The sequence below is a fragment of the Phodopus roborovskii genome, unplaced genomic scaffold (assembly GCF_943737965.1).
Source record: "Phodopus roborovskii unplaced genomic scaffold, PHOROB, whole genome shotgun sequence".
NCBI lineage: Eukaryota > Metazoa > Chordata > Mammalia > Rodentia > Cricetidae > Phodopus > Phodopus roborovskii.
The window spans coordinates 1,506,564-1,525,437 of NW_026126693.1; the positions used below are offsets into that span (position 1 = coordinate 1,506,564).

General features: G+C 38.3%; 1 protein-coding gene and 1 pseudogene across 1 annotated transcript in view; one reads left to right on the forward strand and one right to left on the reverse strand.

The window, feature by feature from the left end:
* Positions 1–18,874, forward strand: part of Magi2 (membrane associated guanylate kinase, WW and PDZ domain containing 2) — a 1,383,694-nt gene that overhangs the window by 253,484 nt on the left and 1,111,336 nt on the right. The window lies entirely within an intron of this gene.
* On the reverse strand, positions 12,593–12,691 carry LOC127214413 (uncharacterized; annotated as a pseudogene).

The following is an 18,874-nucleotide window of genomic DNA, read 5'->3' on the forward strand; positions in this document are numbered from 1 at the left end:
TACAATCACTAACATTACAGAGTTTTTAATCAGTAGTGTGTTTCCACATATACATTTCATTCTTATCAGAACAGAGAGCAGCACATTGGCTTGGCTGGGTATATTTCATTTCCTTATGCACAAGTGTCTTCACAGTCTTCCTCTGCCCTGCAGACAGAGAGAAATCCAACAGGAAGACAGCTGTGAGCTCCATTCTCCTTTTCTTCTTACAATGCCATTTTCAGCAAAAGCACTTGGCTGTCTACAGAAGGGAGGTTGCTTGACTGATAAGCCTACAAGAATGTTCCCTGGCCATCCATCTTCCATTGGATGCCTCTGTATTCTTTCCCTTAAAGCACATTTGGTTCAGATAGAAAGTACACCCTGTCTGGACCTGGCACGTTCCTTCTCATTCTGGTATACTGGTAACAGGTAACCTATACTGATTTTTCATCCTGCTTAACTCCCACCCTTCTTGGGATCACCAAAATTTTGTACTCATGAGGCATGATTGTTTCAACGGGACAGCACAAGACAGTTGACTCATATCCACGTGGCACTTTTCTTCTCATCTTATTCCAAGTTGCGTTGCCCTGTCCCATTTGAAATTATAAACCACTTACTCAAAAATAAAATATTAATAACTCCAAGACATTTTTATCAGAACATTTAAACAAAGCCTTTCTGAGAGTCTGCACGGAAAATCATAGGAAGTCCTCCCTCATCCTTCCATGATCAGTTGGACTGTGTTTTACAGTGACTTCCCTGCTTGGAGGTGCTTCCAATCTCCCTCCTAGTCTGCATGAGAACGGTGACAGATATGTCTAGCTCACCGTTGCAAACATTCTCCAATTACCTGGCAACTGTACAAACATGACAACCATAACAACAAGGCAGCTCTTGGGAAAAATAAATGAGTAAAAATTTTGATACAGTTAATCAAAGGTTAAAATTAACCAAAAAAAAAAAAAGTGAAGCTTGGATAAGATCATGAAATTGGTAGCTCAAGGCCATTTTGCTTACTGTTGCTTTTATTTGAAGCCACTGCTTAGAAAGGGACAAGCCTTAGTGTTCACAGCAAGTACCAGTGCTCTGTGGACAATTTAGTACCCAGGCTTAGAGACATCTTATCTGTGTGTCATTGATACTGTCCCTGTTGAGACTTGTTTATGTTCCAGAGACTTTGAATTGTGAGCCTTCATAAAGGGGGCACCCCAAAAAACGGGCCCCGGAGGGGGGGGGGGGGGCCCGGGGGGGGGGGGAAGAGGCCCGGGGGGGGGGGGGGGGCCGGGGGGGGGGGGGGGGGCCGGCCCCCCCCGGGGGGGCGGGGGGGGGGGGGGCCCGGGGGGGGGGGGCCGGGGCGGGCCCCCCCGGGCCCGGGGGCCCCCCCCCCCCCGGGGGGGGGGGGGGGGGGGGGGGGGGGGGGGGGGGGGGGGGGGGGGGGGGGGGGGGGGAAAAAAAAAAAAAAAAAAAAAAAAAAAAAAATATGACAGAACATTGCTGTGTAGTTCAATATTTGTTTCATTCTGTTTCACTACTTATTATGAAATCTGGTGGCAAGTTTGACTATAAGCAGGGCACACTAAAAACCTGATTTATTGCAGAACAGATGGATACACTATTAGCAGCAGGAGACCAAGTATAACACAATTTTATAACCTTCTAAAAGAAAAGACAGGGCAGGACATTACAGCTAAGCAACTAAGAATGTTACCTCTTTGACCAACTTTGAAATAAATTAGATTTATGGAGGTCATATATTGATAGACTTTGGTAATGCAGTGCATGACATAGTTTGAGAAGAACTGCTGAAGATTAACTCATTCTTGTCAGACAAGGAATACACAGCAAATTCCTTTTAATTTTTCACTGAATAGATAATAAAGCCTAATTGGTAGGGCAGTTATAAGTATTAGCTGGGCCACTGCATAAAGGGTGCAGTGGCTGTATCATAATAATGGGTGACTACATAGCAGCTTCTCCTGACCGAGCTGAGCAATAAGGGTCCACTACAGGTGGATTTGGCAGCCAGGGATACAGCAACAGAAGAGGGAATGCAACTGCATCAGGATCCATGGCTGAGTCACTCCATGGAGTAACATAGCTACTGTAATTAATGATGCAAATGACTGTCTCTTTAGCATTATCTGAAGATTTTACAGTGTTACATTGTTATTTACCTTCAAACATCAGTCATACTTTTTTTTATTTCTGTCACATAGCAAACTATAATCACCACTACAAGGTAAGTTTTGGCCCAAGGAATTCAGGAATGCTTTAGACATACCTCATAGGAAATTCAACAGATGCACTTATTATTATGGCACATTGGTACTAACTGAGCTGAAACCCAGTGATTGCTTCAGTAAGGTCTGGGAATTCTGGAATGGTGGATCTCTCTCTCTCTGTCTCTCTGTCCAGAGAGTAAGTGTGGGAAGCCACAGCCCCAAGTTGGCACCTGGCTGGATGTCAGGTAGTCCGAGCTTAGCTATAAACATGCCTTATTTGGAAGTGCTTGATGGATCTGGTGCACTTTCTCCTTCTGTGGCCTATCTGGGATCGCCAGGTAGCATGAGTTGATTGGGCAGTGAGCACACATTTAAGGGCTTGCTGGGGCTGGGGGAAGCAGAAGCTGGAGTACAAGGTTCCTGAATAAACTGCTTGAAGAAGAGTCATGGTCATGTTTCTTTGCTGCCCAAGGTAGACGCAACAAGTAAGCAAGTAGCAGGCTTTCTCAGTACCACCTGCTCCCAAATAATGCCACAGAGACTTACTGATTATGAAAGTTCATCCTATATCTTAGGTTTGTCCCACTAGCTCTTGGAATTTTTTTTTAAAAATTTGTTGTTTTTATTATTACTATGATTTGTCTTATTATACATATCAATCCTAGTTCCCTCTCCCACCTATCTCCCGTCCTCACATGCTCCCTGACACCCCCTCCCATCACATTCTCCATCCACTCCCCAAGGAGGGTAAGGCCTTCCAGGAGGTATCATCAAAATCTCTCAAGTCTTTTGGGGTAGGGTCTAATCCCCCCCCCCATCTCTAGGGTAAGGGAGTATCCCTCCATGTGGAATGTGCTCCTGAAGTCCTTTCATGCACTAGGGCTACATCCTGGTTGTACTGTCAGAGGACCTATAGACTGACCAGGCCTTCTAACTGGGGCCCACATTCAGAGGTTTTGGGTCATTTCTATGCTGGTTTCCCAGCTATCAGTCTGGGGGGGTCCATTAGCTCCCCCTTGTTCAGGTCAGCTATCTCTGTGGGTTTGTGTAGCCAGGTCTTGACCCCTTTGCTCATCACTCCTCATTCTCTGTAACTGGATTCCAAAAGTTCGATACAGTGTTTAGCTATGGGTGTCTGCTTCTGTTTCCAACAACTACTAGATGTGGGCTCTAGGATAGCATAAAAGGTAGCTATCAATCTCATTATCAGGGAAGGGCATTTAAGGTAGCCTCTCCACTATTGCTCAGATTGTTAGTTGGGGTCATCACTGTAGGTCTCTGGACATTTTACTAGTACCAGTTTTCTCTTCAAACCTATAGTGGCTTCCTCTATTATGGTATCTATTTTCTTACTCTCGTCCATCCCCCCCCCCACGCTGACTCAATCTTCCTGGTCCCATATTAGCCTCTTCTCTCCTTCTCTTTACCCTAACTCATTTTCTACTCACTGTCCCCCTCCTCCACTTCCAATTTGCTCAGGAGATCTTGTCCCTTTCCTCTTCTGCAGGGGGCATCTTGTATGTCTTTCTTAGGGTCCTCCTTTTATCTGCTTCTCTGGCAGTGTGAATTGTAGCCTGGTGATCTTTTGGTCTATGTCTAAAATCCATATATGAGGGAGTACATACCATGTTCCTCTTTTTGTGACTGGGTTATTTCACTCAGGATTGTTTCTTTTAGTTCCATCCACTTGCCTGCAAATGTCAAGATTCATTGTTTTGTTTTTGTTTTTTTCTGCTGAGTAGTACCCCATTCTGTTAATGTACCACATTTTCTTTATCCATTCTTCAGTTGCGGGGCATCAACAGAAGGTTGTTTCCAGGTTCTAGCTATTACAAATACTTCTGTTATGAACATAGTTGAACAGATGTCAATATTGCATGGATGTGCATCTTCTGGGTATATGCCTAAGAGTGGGATTGCCTGGTCCTGTGGTAGACTGATTCCCATTTTCCTGAGGAACTGTCATACTGATCTCCAAAATGGCTGTACAACTATGATACCCACTAGCAGTGGAGGGATGCAGGAGAAGGCATTATGTGAAAAGGGAACTTTCTTTTTTGGTCCAGTCTATTTGGTGTTCAGTATGCTTCTGGTACTTTCATGGGCATGTCCTTCCTCAGGTTGGGGGAAGTTTTCTTCAATGATTTTGTTGAATATGTTTTCTGTACCTTTGAGCTGGGCTTCTTCACCTTCTTCTATGCCTATTATGCTTAGGTTTGTCCTTTTCATGGTGTCCCACATTTCCTGGATGTTTTTTGTTAAGGACTTGTTGTATTTAAGATTTTCTTTAGTCAATGAAGCTATTTCCTCTAGTTTATCTTCAGGGCCTGTGATTCTGTCTTAGATCTCTTGCATTCTGTTGGTTATGCTTGCATCTGAAGTTCCTGATCACTTGCTCAGTTTTTTTTATTTCCAGCATTCCCTCATTTGTGGGTTTTTTTTTTTTTTAATTGTTTCTGTTTCAGTTTTCAGGTCTTGAACTGTTTGAATTGTTTCCTTTATCTATTTGATTGGGTTTTGTTTTGTTTTTGTTTGTTTTTTGTTTGTTTTCTTGGCTTCTCTTGCTTTTTTAAAGAGATTCGTTCATTTCTTGCATTTTTTTGCTTGGTCTTTTCCTCTATTTATTCTAATTTTTTGGGTTACTTTTTGTTTGTTTGTTTTGTTTTGTTTTAGTTTTTTCCATTCTTTAAGGGATTTTCTCATATCATCTTTGGGGGCCCCAATCATTTTCATGAAGTTATTTTTTAAGTCGTTCTCTTCTGCTTCATCCGCTTTGGTGTAGAGTCCCTAGATTCTGATGGTGTCTTTCTATTGTTGGGTGTTTTCTTGTATTGCCGTTTTTCCATCGCTTCTTCCAGTGGGTGCAGGTGTGGTCTCTCTCTCTCTTCCCTCCTCTCCCAGTGGGTATAGGTGGGTCAGGACCTTGTTGTCAGTAACTGTGGATGATCTGAACTCTCTTGGAGGTCTCTCAAGCAGAGGCCACAGCAGGGCCAATGATATGGTGAATACAGGCTCCGGATGATCTCAAGCAGAAGTTAAGGTGTCCAAGGGTCAGGAAAGGACAGGCTCCAGATGGTTGTGCTTGGAGGGGCTGGTCCAGTATGTGCAGTGCTGACCCAGGAAGTTCCAAGGAGAGGGTGGGGTTGTTGGACTTCAACTCTGGCCAAACACTCACCCCAAGCAGTGGGCCCAGTAAGGCCAAGGATGAGGGGAAGGTAGGCTCTGGATGGTCCAGCATGCCAGGATGGGATGACTCAGGCTAAAAGCATATGGGGGTTAAGATGCAGAGCTGACCCAGGGAGTTCCAATGAAAGGGTTTGGGAGTGATTCAGCCTGGGCTGGTCCCAGACTCACCTCAGGCAAAAGGCAGGCAGAGGGACTAGCTCTTATAATTTATATTAACCCATTTATATCCATAAACATGTTTCCAAGTGACTCACATTGGTTACCTCTCCTACTCCATGTTCTGCTTCCTTTGTCTTCAGCTGGCACCTCCACCTTTTCCTTCCTTGAGACTTATCTGTCCCCAGAAGTCCTGCTTCACCTCTCCTACCGAGTTACTGGTCATTCAGCTCTTTATTAAACAAATTACAATGACACATCTTCACACAGTGTAATGGAATATTCTGCAACAAGAGAGAGAGAGAGGGAGGGAGAGAGAGGGAGAATTCACTTAATTAACTGATTATTTTTAAGTAAAAATTTGTATTTACTTAGAAGCATTCAGAATGTCAACAAAATAGCTGTAATTTTTTTTCAATTACAGAGTGGTATTCAGTTAAAAGAACAATTATTTTCCTATAAGCTGCATCAGAGATAACTGAAGATGAAAAAAAAATACCCAAAAGCAAACAAGAAACAAACAAACAAACTATGGTTCCCATATATAACTAATTTGTGCTGTGCACTTTTTATTGAGCATTATCTTTGTTGTTAACAATAAAAGTTCTGACAGGAATCATTTCTCCAAGAGCATCTATATATCTAGAGCTAGACTTAATAAGTCTGCTGTAGTAACTCTCCAAGTGAAAGTAAAGACAACACACACACACACACACACACACACACAGAGAGAGAGAGAGAGAGAGAGAGAGAGAGAGAGAGAGAGAGTTAGAAGTGAAGACAGAATAATTGCTTTGTGTAGTTGCATGCAAGTAAATTCTGTGAGATAAATGAGCTCTCAGTATATTAAAATAGTTAAAATCAACAATGTCTTACATAAAATACAATCAATTAAAATGTCATATAAAAATAAAATTCATAATTGCATAAATACCCAGAAATTTATTAATGAACACAATTGACAGGTTGTGAGAAATTGGATTTCAGAGGGAAAAATGCAAATAGGCGTCACAAAAGCTGCTCTCAATGCTCTTACTTCTCATGGTGTAATATGGATATCATCTCTTGGAGCTATCATATGAAATGGAGATTTTTGATTTGACAGATGTAGAATGGGCCCTGAAATACTATTGCCTTAATAAGTCTTTATATGATGTCAGTAATGCCAATTAGATGTTCTCACTTGAGTAACAGGAGTTAGGGGATGAGAAACACAAGCAGAGAAAGGCTAAATGGAAGCCTTGTTACACAGCTAATAATAAAAGAATAAGTCTTTGTTGAATCTTGAAGAGAATGAAGACATGTTAGAAACAAATAGTTTTAACAATCATGTACTTTAATAAAGTTAACCAAATAGTGTTCAAATTCAATTTTTTAAAAAGCTGGATTGAGAAGCATTTCTGAAACAATGAAAAACATCTGCATTCTGCAGCCAGTTCCTGAGTAGATGGGGACCAGGGAAGTTGTTTCCTTAACAATCTAGTCTGACATTTGAAACCATGATACTTTAGGCTCTTTGTCTTCCTTTCTTTGGTTTGTAACACTAGGGTATCACTAGGGTTCACCATGGAGGGGTTCTCTAGGAGAACATACTGCAATTCAGCTGTTATGTGTGACAGACAAGTAGATATGATAGATGTTAAGATTTTAATTAATAGTATACATATGTCAAACAAATAGTATATTAACTGTAATATATACATATATACATACATATACATATATACATATATATATATGGATGGTTTAATATTTAAGGAATTTTTTATTCCCACTTTTCTCTGTCATAATATATTGTAGTACAGGAAATCTGAAAGGCATCCATAAGCACTGCATAGCCAATCAGTCACAAAGTCATGTAGATTTGAATATATATATGTATGTGTATATATATGATGTTTTCCTATAAAACATACTAACCTGCAGACCTTCTGGCTCTACATGAACAAACAGTTGTTCTCTACATTTTGGCCAGTTGAGGTTTCAATAATACACCTCTGCTTGCTGCAGGAACTAGCTTCTAGGAGGAGAAGTGAAATCTATTCTTCCTTTGGGTATAAAGGTAAGTATTTAAAATATAGTTAGAATTATACCTGTGTATGGAAGTGTCACTAGGAAGTTCTCCTCCAGAATCCATGGTTCCTGAGTCATGTTTGTGTGCTAGGCTTGGAGTAATGCAACATAAAACAAGATACAACTACCTTAACTTCATAGGACATCTACTCTAATTGTCATAGGAAGTCAATGATTAAAAGTCCTCATTAAATGTATATCAAATGGTAGCAAGCACTATACTAAAAAATATAATGGAGAAATGTTATATTTGTCTATATATAGAAATTCCTGTTCTATCACATTAACAAATGAGAGCTGAAAAAATATGTTTATTTTTTTTCATGAGAGATATTTAATAAATTCAATAATCACATAAAATCTCTTAATAAGATTACATTGAAGGAATATTTTGAAAAGTTTTAAAGTTTTTGTTTGGTACCATCAGAGAAAAATATGCAAATACTTTTAGTACTGGAAAAAGAAGTTAGGGATGTGAAACAAATCCACTTGATATATCTGGGAGTTTGAAAAATGTAAATCAATAAGGAAACAAAAAATGCAAATAATAACAGCAAGACAGAAGAGCTTGGAAAGAATAGTAAAAAATAATATCTCTTCATAAAACTGTTATAATGAAATGAGATTGTTAGCTTGCCAATTAAAATATAGAAAGTTTGAAAGGTAAAAATTTTTCTAATAAATATCCTATTCAATCAAATAAGGACATAATATATATGGTGACCTACTTTAGAAGAAATGACTTTACTGAATTTTAATTTCCTATACTTAAGTGATTTGAGAGTTATACACTTCTTTGTGCATGGAAAGAGTGGGTCATTGGAAATATGGAAACTCTTTAAATTATGTTTTGGCTCTAACAACTCAGATCAAAAATAAAAGTACATTAATTTATAAATGACATTAAATACATTGAAGATTTGTTTGGAAGAAAAAATACTATATTAGACAGTAGAGGGAACCATTAAAAAAAGAAAGGATGTCTCTACTCTGAGTTTAAATATAATTCTACAAAACTCAAAATGAAACAATATGATGCCTAAGTCAACAGAGAAAGTAATAGAAAATTTGATTTTAATAGTCACTCCACACATGTGGAAACAGTATATGTTAAGAATGAGGTTGTCAATCAATAAAGTTTATACTTTTTAAAAATGGTATTTGTATACTTTACCAACTACTTTTTTTGATGTTTTTTTCATTTAAATTTGAAACAAGCTTGTTATATATGTCAATCCCAGTTCCCTCACACTCCCCTCCTACCCTGTCTCTCTCCAAGCCCTATCCCATCCCCTTTCTTCTCCCCAGGGGAGGGTGAGACCTTCCATGGGGCATCTTCAAAGTCTGTCATATCAATTGGAGCAGGCCTAGGCCCTCCCCCCGTGTGTCTAGGCTGAGAGAGAGATAATATCCATCTTTGTGGAATGATCTTCAACCCTTAATTAATAACAAAAGTCCTGGGTTCAAAAATATTTTGAGAACTTTAAGAATTAAGTGTTTTTCCATGAGAGAATAAGGACAAATTACAGTAGTATGTCCTAGCACATAAATCTCTTGATACTGACTTAATCCCAGAGCATTGTTCTAAAAGTAGATAACACAGGACTAATGAGATTTGGCATAAAAGAAATAACAAAATTTGGAGTAGTCTAGTAAGCATTTACCCAGTCAAAACAGCCTCATTTATCTTGAGAGTGTATACAGCATGTTATGACAAAGCATTAAAGTATATTATTAACTTTATTGAGCCACTAAAATCTAAAAGTATAACTGAAAGGATATATATTTGACAATATCTGGTATCAAAACTTTACTGTAGTTTCTTAGCATCCAATTACAATAAAGTAAACAAAAAATTTTAAATGAACAATGGATAATGATGTATAATTTAACTGAAAGGCAGGATTCTGGGAGAATTGGTAAACCACTGGTTACAGGTATGTCTATGTTTCCAGAGATTATCCTAGATGTTAGGCAGATGCCATTGAGTCTGCAGGAGTCCCAAATGGGATGACGAAGCAGAAGTGTCAACTTCCCCTCCAGATTCTAGTTTCTTTGGATTATTGGTGTCTTTGGCCTCTAAATCATGTGTGTCACAGCATGACTTTTGTCATTATAGAATTGATGTGAAATACATCATATATATTTTAAGTTGTTAATGACATTGTCTTATCTCCTATGGAAGCAATTTAGATCTATTATCAGCTACTTTTCTACAAGAATAATGAGGATTTTAAACACTGCAGCTATATCAGTAAAGTGTTGGAATGAAAGTATTGCAGAGTTACAGATTTGTCTTCTAAATTCTATAAATAGCTATGAGTGGTATAGTTCCTACGAGATTCATTGCTATGTATAATTGTGGGCAGAGTATAGGTAAACAGTAGGATATGTGAAGATTCTATAATTATTTTGATTTGTTTTTGTGTAAATTGGTATGTCTTCTTAATAACCTAGATTGTTCCATCAAACACAGAGAATTCAGCAATTCCTGTTATTAAAAGAAATTGTAAAATTTCCTTCATGGAAATAGAACTGGGTTGAATTTAATTATATTATTACAGTTAAAATTATGCTGCTACCCATATTGCCATTTTATAATCAAACCCAGTAAATTTTATAGTCATTACAATATTTTATTCATTATGTTGAAAATGGAAGAGTCAGATCCATCTGAGACTGCCTTTGTCTGAACCTCATCTTCCACCAAATCCCCAGAAGCAGAAGTTTCATTCACGTTACTTCCTAATATTGGCATTTGTCTTAGGAGAAATTATCACTCTTAATATAAACATGGGCTTAATCTTTAATATGGATAGTGTTCTTAAGTAAGCCATATTCTAAATATTTAAATTTCCAATGTGGTTTAAAATAAATTACTGATAAAATAACATTTCAGCTGACACTTTAGTGACTCTGGTATCAGATACTCATAACTTTTATGAAAATGTATTGTAAACTTTCCCATGTGGTTATAGAGAAATAAAACTGGGTCTCAGGCATTTGGGAGAGAAATGTGGAAAATTAGGATGCACTAAATTTATGTTAGGTGTCTATGCTTATGTACATTTGTATTTGGAAGATATTTCTCTTTTATCTTTTTATTTATTCTCTCATATAATATATCCTAATCACAGCCTCCCTACCCCACCCCACCCCACCTCTACCACTCCCCCTAGTGCCCCCTTCCTCTCCTTCCCCTAGATCCACTGCTGGTATGTTTCTCTTAAGAAAGGAGCAGGCCTTCCAGGGAGATCAACTGAACATGGCATAAGAAATTTCACTAATAATAGGCACAAAACCTCTGGGCTGGGCAACACAATCCAATAGGAGGAATAGTGTCTGAAGAGTAGGCAAAAAGAGACAGAGACACCTCCACTCACACTGTGAAGAATCCCACAAAAATCCCAAGTTAAACAACCACAACATGTATTCATAGGGCCTAATGTAGGCCCATGCAAGGCCCATTCTTGCTGCTTCAATTTCTATGCAACCCTATGGTCCCTGCTCCATTAATTCTGGACTCTAAAATGTTTCTTCCTATGCAAAGGCCAAATAAGACCAGATTAAAAGCAGATAAATTCAAGTTTATTGGGTGTGTTGTTCCCAGGAAGGTACACACATCCTAAAGAACAGTGCCAAAGAAGTATTGCGCTTGGGCTGAAGCAGAGAGGTCTTATAGACCTTACGTGATGGCAGGAGCTGAGACTGTTCCCAAGTATAGTCAAAAGCTAAGCCCCTGGGTGGGCATTTGTGTCAGACAGTCATGTCAGAAAGGTGGGTTTTATGGCTGCCAGAACTGGGCTATTGGCATTATTGCTTTAATCAGAGATTTTTCAGTGCAGCAGGGCTGAGAGAATGGCAGATTGGGCTTCACAGCTTGTGTCATGGTGAGCAAAGGTTCCAACTGAACAGTGTCCTTTACCCCTCTTGACCCTCAAACATTGATAATGGGAGACTTCATTACCCTACTCTCACCAACTGATAGGTCATCCAGACCAAAACTAAACAGAGAAATACTGGAGATTAATGACGTTACAAACCAAAATACCCTAAAAGATATCTACGGAACATTTCATCCAAACACAAAAGAATATATTTTCTTCTCAGTAACTCATGGAACCTCTTCCAAAATTGACCATATACTTGGTCACATAGCAAGTCTAAATAGACACAAGGAAACTAAAATAATCTCCTCTGTCATATCAGACCACATGAACTAAAGCTGAATTTTAACAACAGAACAAAAAGCCTAGAGTCTATATTGAAAAGTCAGGTGTAATTTTAACTATTTTTTTTTCTTGCAGTCTTCAATTTTTTTCTGTGTGTAATGTGTTGTTGTTTATTGTGTTCTTCTTTTAATTATTTCTTCATCTACTTTATATACTGAACACAGTCTCCCCTCCTTCCTTCATCTCTTCCCATTCCTTCCCCCTAACTCCCATCTACTCCTGCCCTATCCAGGGACAAGCCTCTCATAGGAGTCAACAAATTATAGCCCATCAAATTGATGCAGAACCAAACTCCTTTTCCTTACATCAAGGTTGGGTGAGGCTACCCAGCATGAGGAATAGGTCCCAAAAGCTAGCTCAAGCTCAAGGGAGAGATCCTGACACCAGTGCTAGGAGCCTCACAAACAACCAAGCTACACAACTGTCACATATATGCAGTGGACCTAGGCTGTCACATACTGGCTCACTAGCTGTTGGTCAAGAGTCCAAGAGCTCCTACAAGCTTAGGTCAGGTGTCTCTCTGGGTCCCTCTGTCATGATCTTGGCTGTTGATTTTGTTCTTCTGGCGTCTAGAGATATGGGTGTGGAGTGATTTTAGGTCTTGGTACCTATTTCTGTGGTCTTATTTGTTAGATGGGTGTTTTGTTCCCTGGTTTCTGTTTCTTCTCTGGTCTTATGACCTGTGTGGCAGGGGTTATCCAACATACTTGGAGGTTGGACTTCTGGTAGCCAAAATATATGGAACTAGTACACTTCACAAATTTGCATGTCACCCTTTTACAGGGGTCATGCTAATCTCTGTTTCAATTCTAGCATATGTGCTGCAAAATCGAATACTGCAGAGATTTTTGTGACATGACATGTACCACCAAAACAGATTAAATCCCACTGATTTAAATTTGGACTTTCTATGAAAAGGCATGCTTTCAATACTTTCAGCTCACACATGTACCATGTCTTCAGGTTCAGTCTCAAGCATGTCCAAGCATCATAATATCACAGAGAACACAGGCCTGAACCTTTTAACTTTCTCAGCAAAGAGCACTCAGCAGTTTCCTAGCTCCTTACTCCCTTTAGGAGTTTCCATTAACATGATTCTCTGTTTTGCTTAACAAGAATTCCTAATATGATAGTTACCAAATATAATATTCATCTTTTCTCAAAGGAACACTCAGTTTGTGGGAAGTTAAATGAGTTGGGTTAAAGAATGATTCATTCATCAATAAATTGATTCCTTTAGAAAATATCATTGGATACTAACTAAATAATAGTCTGTTGTTAGCTAAAAAATATCTCTGATTTTGTACCTGTCTTAGTTGGGATTTCTACTACTGAGGTAAAACACCTGAGTAAAAACAAGCTGGGAGGAAAGGGTTTATTTGGCTTACATTTCAGCACTAATGTTCATAATTGAAGGAATTCAGGACAGGAACTCAAACAGGGCAGAAGCTGATGCAGAGACCATGGAGGAATGCTATTTACTACCCATGGTTTGCTCAGCCTGCTTTCTTATAGAATCTAAGACCACCAGCCTTCTGAAGGCACCACCCACAGTGGGCTGTGCTCTCTCCCATTGATCTCTAAATGAGAAAAAAGCCTTTCAGTTGAATCTCATGGAGGCATTTCCTCAACCAAGGCTCCTTTCTCTGATGAGTCTAGCTTGTGACAAGTTGACACACAAACAGGTCAGTACAGTACGCAACTGTATTATAAAGAAAGGTGATGTAGTCTAGGCAGCTCTTGCTACTATAATTATTTTCTTATGAGAGCTCTGTGGCCCATTGTTTCATTCTGTTCAACGTGCTATAAATTTTCTAATAATAAAAGCTTTTAGAAATAGTCTTGTGTCAGAATTTATTGTTGTCAATGAGAATAAGCATTACGTTCTTCTGAATGGAAATCAGTGGACTTTGTAGACACACAGAGCCTTCTGTATGGAGATGTCAGACCGGTGGGTTTGTGATTTCATCATTCCTCCATAGCATCAGGGAGATAGTAAGGCACACACTGATAAATGATCATCAGAGCTGGGCACACATTCAAACTCAACAGCACCTGCATTGTTATTCTCCTGCTCATTGACTAAGGACTGCATGTTGTCTCTTAGTCCTAGTCCCTGGCTGTTCTCTTTCATGATGGATTCTGTTAAGTTTATTACCATATTTCCTACCCTTGGATCTTGTTATGTATCTGGGACAAGGTAGTCCAAATTGTCATTCATTTCTCTATCTCACATCAGATCAAGTCTCACTTCTGTTTATGGATGAAAGAAATGAAACACCTGAAAGTCAACAACAGTGAAACTATCTTAAAATAAGTGGGATTAGAATTGCAGTCAATGCTCATTTCAGCTTATGAAAGACTGAAAATATATAAAAAAAATCTTTTCTTTTATGTCTTTTACATAAAAACTCATGTGAGGGTTAAGAAATGAAAGAAAAGTGTAGATACCACAATAAACCTACAGAATCAATTAAATTGGGCTCATAGGGACTTTCAGAGATTAAACTGACAATCATGGAGCCTTCATAGGACTGCATATATGTTACAGTTAGGTAGCTTGGTCTTCTTGTGGAACTATTATCAGTGGCAATGGAGCTGTCCTTGATTCTTTTAGTGGCATTTGGGACCCTATTCTTCACACTGGGTCTCCTTGCCCAGGCTTGACACATGGGGAGGAGCTTAGTCTTGCTTGATGTTGATGTTCCATGATTTGTTGCTACTCATAGGAGACCTGTCCTTTCCTGAACAGGAACAAAGATGTGGATTGGGGGATGGAAATACAGGAAATGGGGTAGGGAAGGATTGATGTGAGAGGAGTGAGGGGAAACTACAGCCAGGATGTTAAGGTGTCTTATTTGTCCCTTTTAAGTTATTTCACCAAATAAACATAATCATTCTGTACAATTTTATGACCTATCCTCAGTGAGAGTAGACTGCTATATAGTTGGCATAATGAAAAAAATCTGTCCAGTTTTTAGTTAAAAATTAATTAATTCCATTAATTGTATGAGATATAGTGTGATACTTTAATAATGTGTACATAAAATAAAATATTTACATCAAACAAGTAGTATGTCTAAAACTTCAGGTAAGCTTGTGTAATTAGAAGACAAAATGTATTCTTTTACCAATTTTGAAAGGTGCAGTTTGATTATCATTAGCTGTAGTCACCTCCTGGCAACAGAGGTTGAAGACTTATTTATCCCTGCTCACTGAAGCCTCGTTCTCTCTAGCTCAGTTCTTTCTCCTTCCTCCTACGTCTGTCAACCACCATCGTCTACTTTGGGTGCTTGTCTTCCTTTCAGTTCACATGTAAATGTTCTGTTGCAGCTGGATTATTCTAGTAATATTCTGTCCTCCAGGTCACCCATATAGTCATAAACCACAAGCTCTTCTTCTGAAGAGATAGGTAGTGTCACAATGTTGGTATGTGCTGGGTTATGTACTCATTCACCCTTGGACAGTCACTGAGGCTTTTTACACCTTATCTCCTCCTTGAATAGTGCTGCAAGAAAGAGGCAAATAAGATATTTTCTGCTTTTATAAATGATGTAAAATACTTCCTTGAAAGAAATCCTAAAAAAATTAAAATGACACTTCAGAGTGGGAGAAAATACTTACAAAGTATATGCTTTGAGAAAAACAAACAAACAACAAAACAAAACAAAAAACAAAAAAAAATTTACAACAAGAAAAACAAAAAAATAAAAATGTAGAAGGCCAGAGGTATAGCACAGTAGCACGTGCTTGGCTAGTGTGTAACAGGTCCCAGGTTCAGTCTCCAACACCATAAAAGGTTCCAAGAGATTTGTTATCAAAGTATTTAAAATGCTGACCAAACTCACAATACTGTAATAATGTCAACCATAGTCTTGCTTACTCTAGATTAGATCTGTTTAAATATCTCAATATAAGGGAGACTCACTGAAACTATGATGTGAGAGAGGTTCCTATAGAAATGTTAGGGGAGGGTGCTGATGGTGATGCACACCTTTAATCTCAGTACCTGGGAGGTAGAAGCAGGAGGATCTTTGTGAGTTCAAGGCTAGCATGGTAGAAGTTCTCTCATGAGGGGGTTGAGCCCTCATCTAATACCTGTTGGAAACTGAAGCAAACACCCATACCTAAACACTGAGTCGAACTAGAACCTAGATGCAGATGGAGAGGACAAGACCAGGTTGCAAAAACACATAGAGACAGCTGACCTGAACATGGAGGAGCTGACAGGCCCCCAGACTGTTAGCTGGGAATCTAGCATGGGACTGACTCGGGCCCCCTGAATATGGGTCTCAGCCAGAAGGACTGAGCAGTCTAAGGGACCTCAGACAGTAGAACCAGGATGTATACCTGGTGCACAAAAGGACCTTGCGAACACATCCCCCATGGAACCTAGAGACAGGAGAGAAGTCCTAGTCCCTACTTCAAATGACCTGTCAGATCTACATGACCCCACCTGGATGGCATTGCCCTACATGTGGAATTGGGTTGGGGGGATGGAAGGGGAGGGTGATCAGTGTGCATGTGAGGGGGCAGAGAGGGTAAAAGGGAGGGAGAGAGGGAGAGGGAACTGGAATTGACATGTAAAATAATAAATTAAATTAAAAAATGACTTTAGTACCCACTAATCAGGAACTAACTAAACAACTAAACATCCATGAAATCAAATATATTTAAGCCATCAACATAAATCAGGACATGTTTGTGTCCCAATACCTAAAGATACTGGGATTACACTATGTGAGGAGGTTGACATCAAGGACCCTATAATACACAGTGGCCTGACTTTTGTGTAAATGGGGTGATAGAGATTCCCATTTTATTTATTGTCTTTCAAAGGAGTTCTGAAAGAACTGCCAACAAATCAAAATGATTGTAGTGGAGTTTGTGTAGGAGTAATATGAGCTTATCTCCCTGGAGACAAGGATAAGAAATGAGACTTCACTCTTTTTCCTATTTCATCTCTTTTAAAATAGGAAAAGGCATCAATCTAAAAATATATTAAATATGCTCATTGGGTTAGGAATATCTTTTAACCAGCAAATCCTTTCACTGTTCCAGAAAAACACGATGGTACTTGTTCAGGACCCATGCAGTTCTCTGACTGTGAAACACTCATGCATAAACTCTGATGCATAGGACTTACCAGGGAGCTAGGTATCTTAATGTAAATCACAACCTTCCATAAACTAAGGCAAAAGGAACTTTGCTTGATGCCTCAAGCTGCTTAACTTTGCTCAGGCATATGCATTTTCTCACAAATTATAAAATGTGAAAAATAAAACTTTAAAATTTATGCATATTAATTGCTTAATCATTATTACTTTAAAAAATTTTTAACTTTCAAGAAATTTCATACTGTGTAGAAACCCACCTTTAGTCACATGACAATAGGTGTTTTCTCTTTCTTCTGGGGTTAATATTTTCAGAACAGAATAGAGGAAGCAAAAGTTGAGCAGAAGAAAAGGTCCAACTTCCTTAGAAATCTATCCCAAAGGTCTCCCCTGAACAAAATCATACTGAGAGGCTTGGTACATGTGGGACAGAGCAGGGATCATAACCAGTCTGAGATCACACTGATGTAACACTTCAGAAGGTTTTGATAAAGCTGTCTGAAGATAATTTCAGCAAACAAACAATGATGTCAGTGATACTCCATAAAATTTTATAAAAGTTCTGCAATGGTCTTCTTTTACACAGAGCAAAGCTATCTTAATATAGTTGTTTGATATTTTCACATTTATTAAAAAATATTTTCCAAGATTTTTTTGACCAAACTAACTACAAATCTCTTCAACTTTTTTATCCCATCATTATCACAAGACAGTGTGTACTGCTTTTAATATCTGATAATGGTTTGTTATTATGTGTGCCATCTAAGAATAATTTAGTACAGGAAAGATAAAGTCATGGGAGCTCCCTGAAACTAGTACATATATAAAAAGAAGTCTAGAATAATAAAAGCCAATTGGGACTTTCAGAATCATGTTTTGTTCCAAATGGTATATTTTTTACAAAGTAATAGAAGGCACTCTCATATTTAGAGAAAATACATTTACCAGTTAACCAATTTTGGGAAGTACTATTGGACACAAGGTCTAAAAGACAGGTGCAGACAGCTTGCATAAGAATAAAATGATAATGAGTATTATAAAGTGTAGACAACCTGTCTTATGCCTTAGGATTATTTGTGCAAATGAATAAATGTTGGTGAAATTTCAGATAATTCTATTCTCAACAAAATTATGAGCCTGACAAATTCAAAGTCTTTGCAAATTTTAACAAGATTGAAGAGTTCTTATGTGTAGCATGTGCTTTGGTGTCTAGCACAGTGTATGCACTCAGCTGTTGGCTGTCATTATTATTATTGTTGTTGTTGTTATTACATTCTTCACACAATACCTTTGGCACTGTAGAGTACGTAAAATCTCTCACCAAAACAATTTTAAACTGAATTGCTATAACAGAGCTAATCTTTCCCTAAAAAACAACATGAAAGGAATCATAAGCATCCTATCAAAGGCGCGGAAGACTACTAAATGAAAATACAAGCACTAGCTTTTATTTTTTAGTCAGAAGGATATTTCTAATGTAAATTTTATGACTTTTAGAGTGTTTATTTGATTTGAAGAGTAATTATTAATATTTAGCAGATAGAGCATGCTCTATTAGTGATACAAGCATGATCTGTCTAGCGATCAAATCAGGGTTATTACATATATATATCACTTCAAACATTTATCATGTCTTTGTAATGAGGTACTTACAAAACCATGTTTTCAAGATATTTGATATTTAAAATGAATTGTTGTTAAGGATAGCTAAGTATATTATACTGCTATGTAGAATTGTCACCTATTTGATTATATTTACATTCATCATAACCAAAATCTTATATGTTTTCCAACCTCTTTCCCCTTCCTAGTCTCTGATCAGTTTTCTACACTATGTCTCCAGAATAACTTATGTAGCTTCCACATGTGTGTAAATTGACAGCATTTGTCTTTTTGTGCTTTTTTT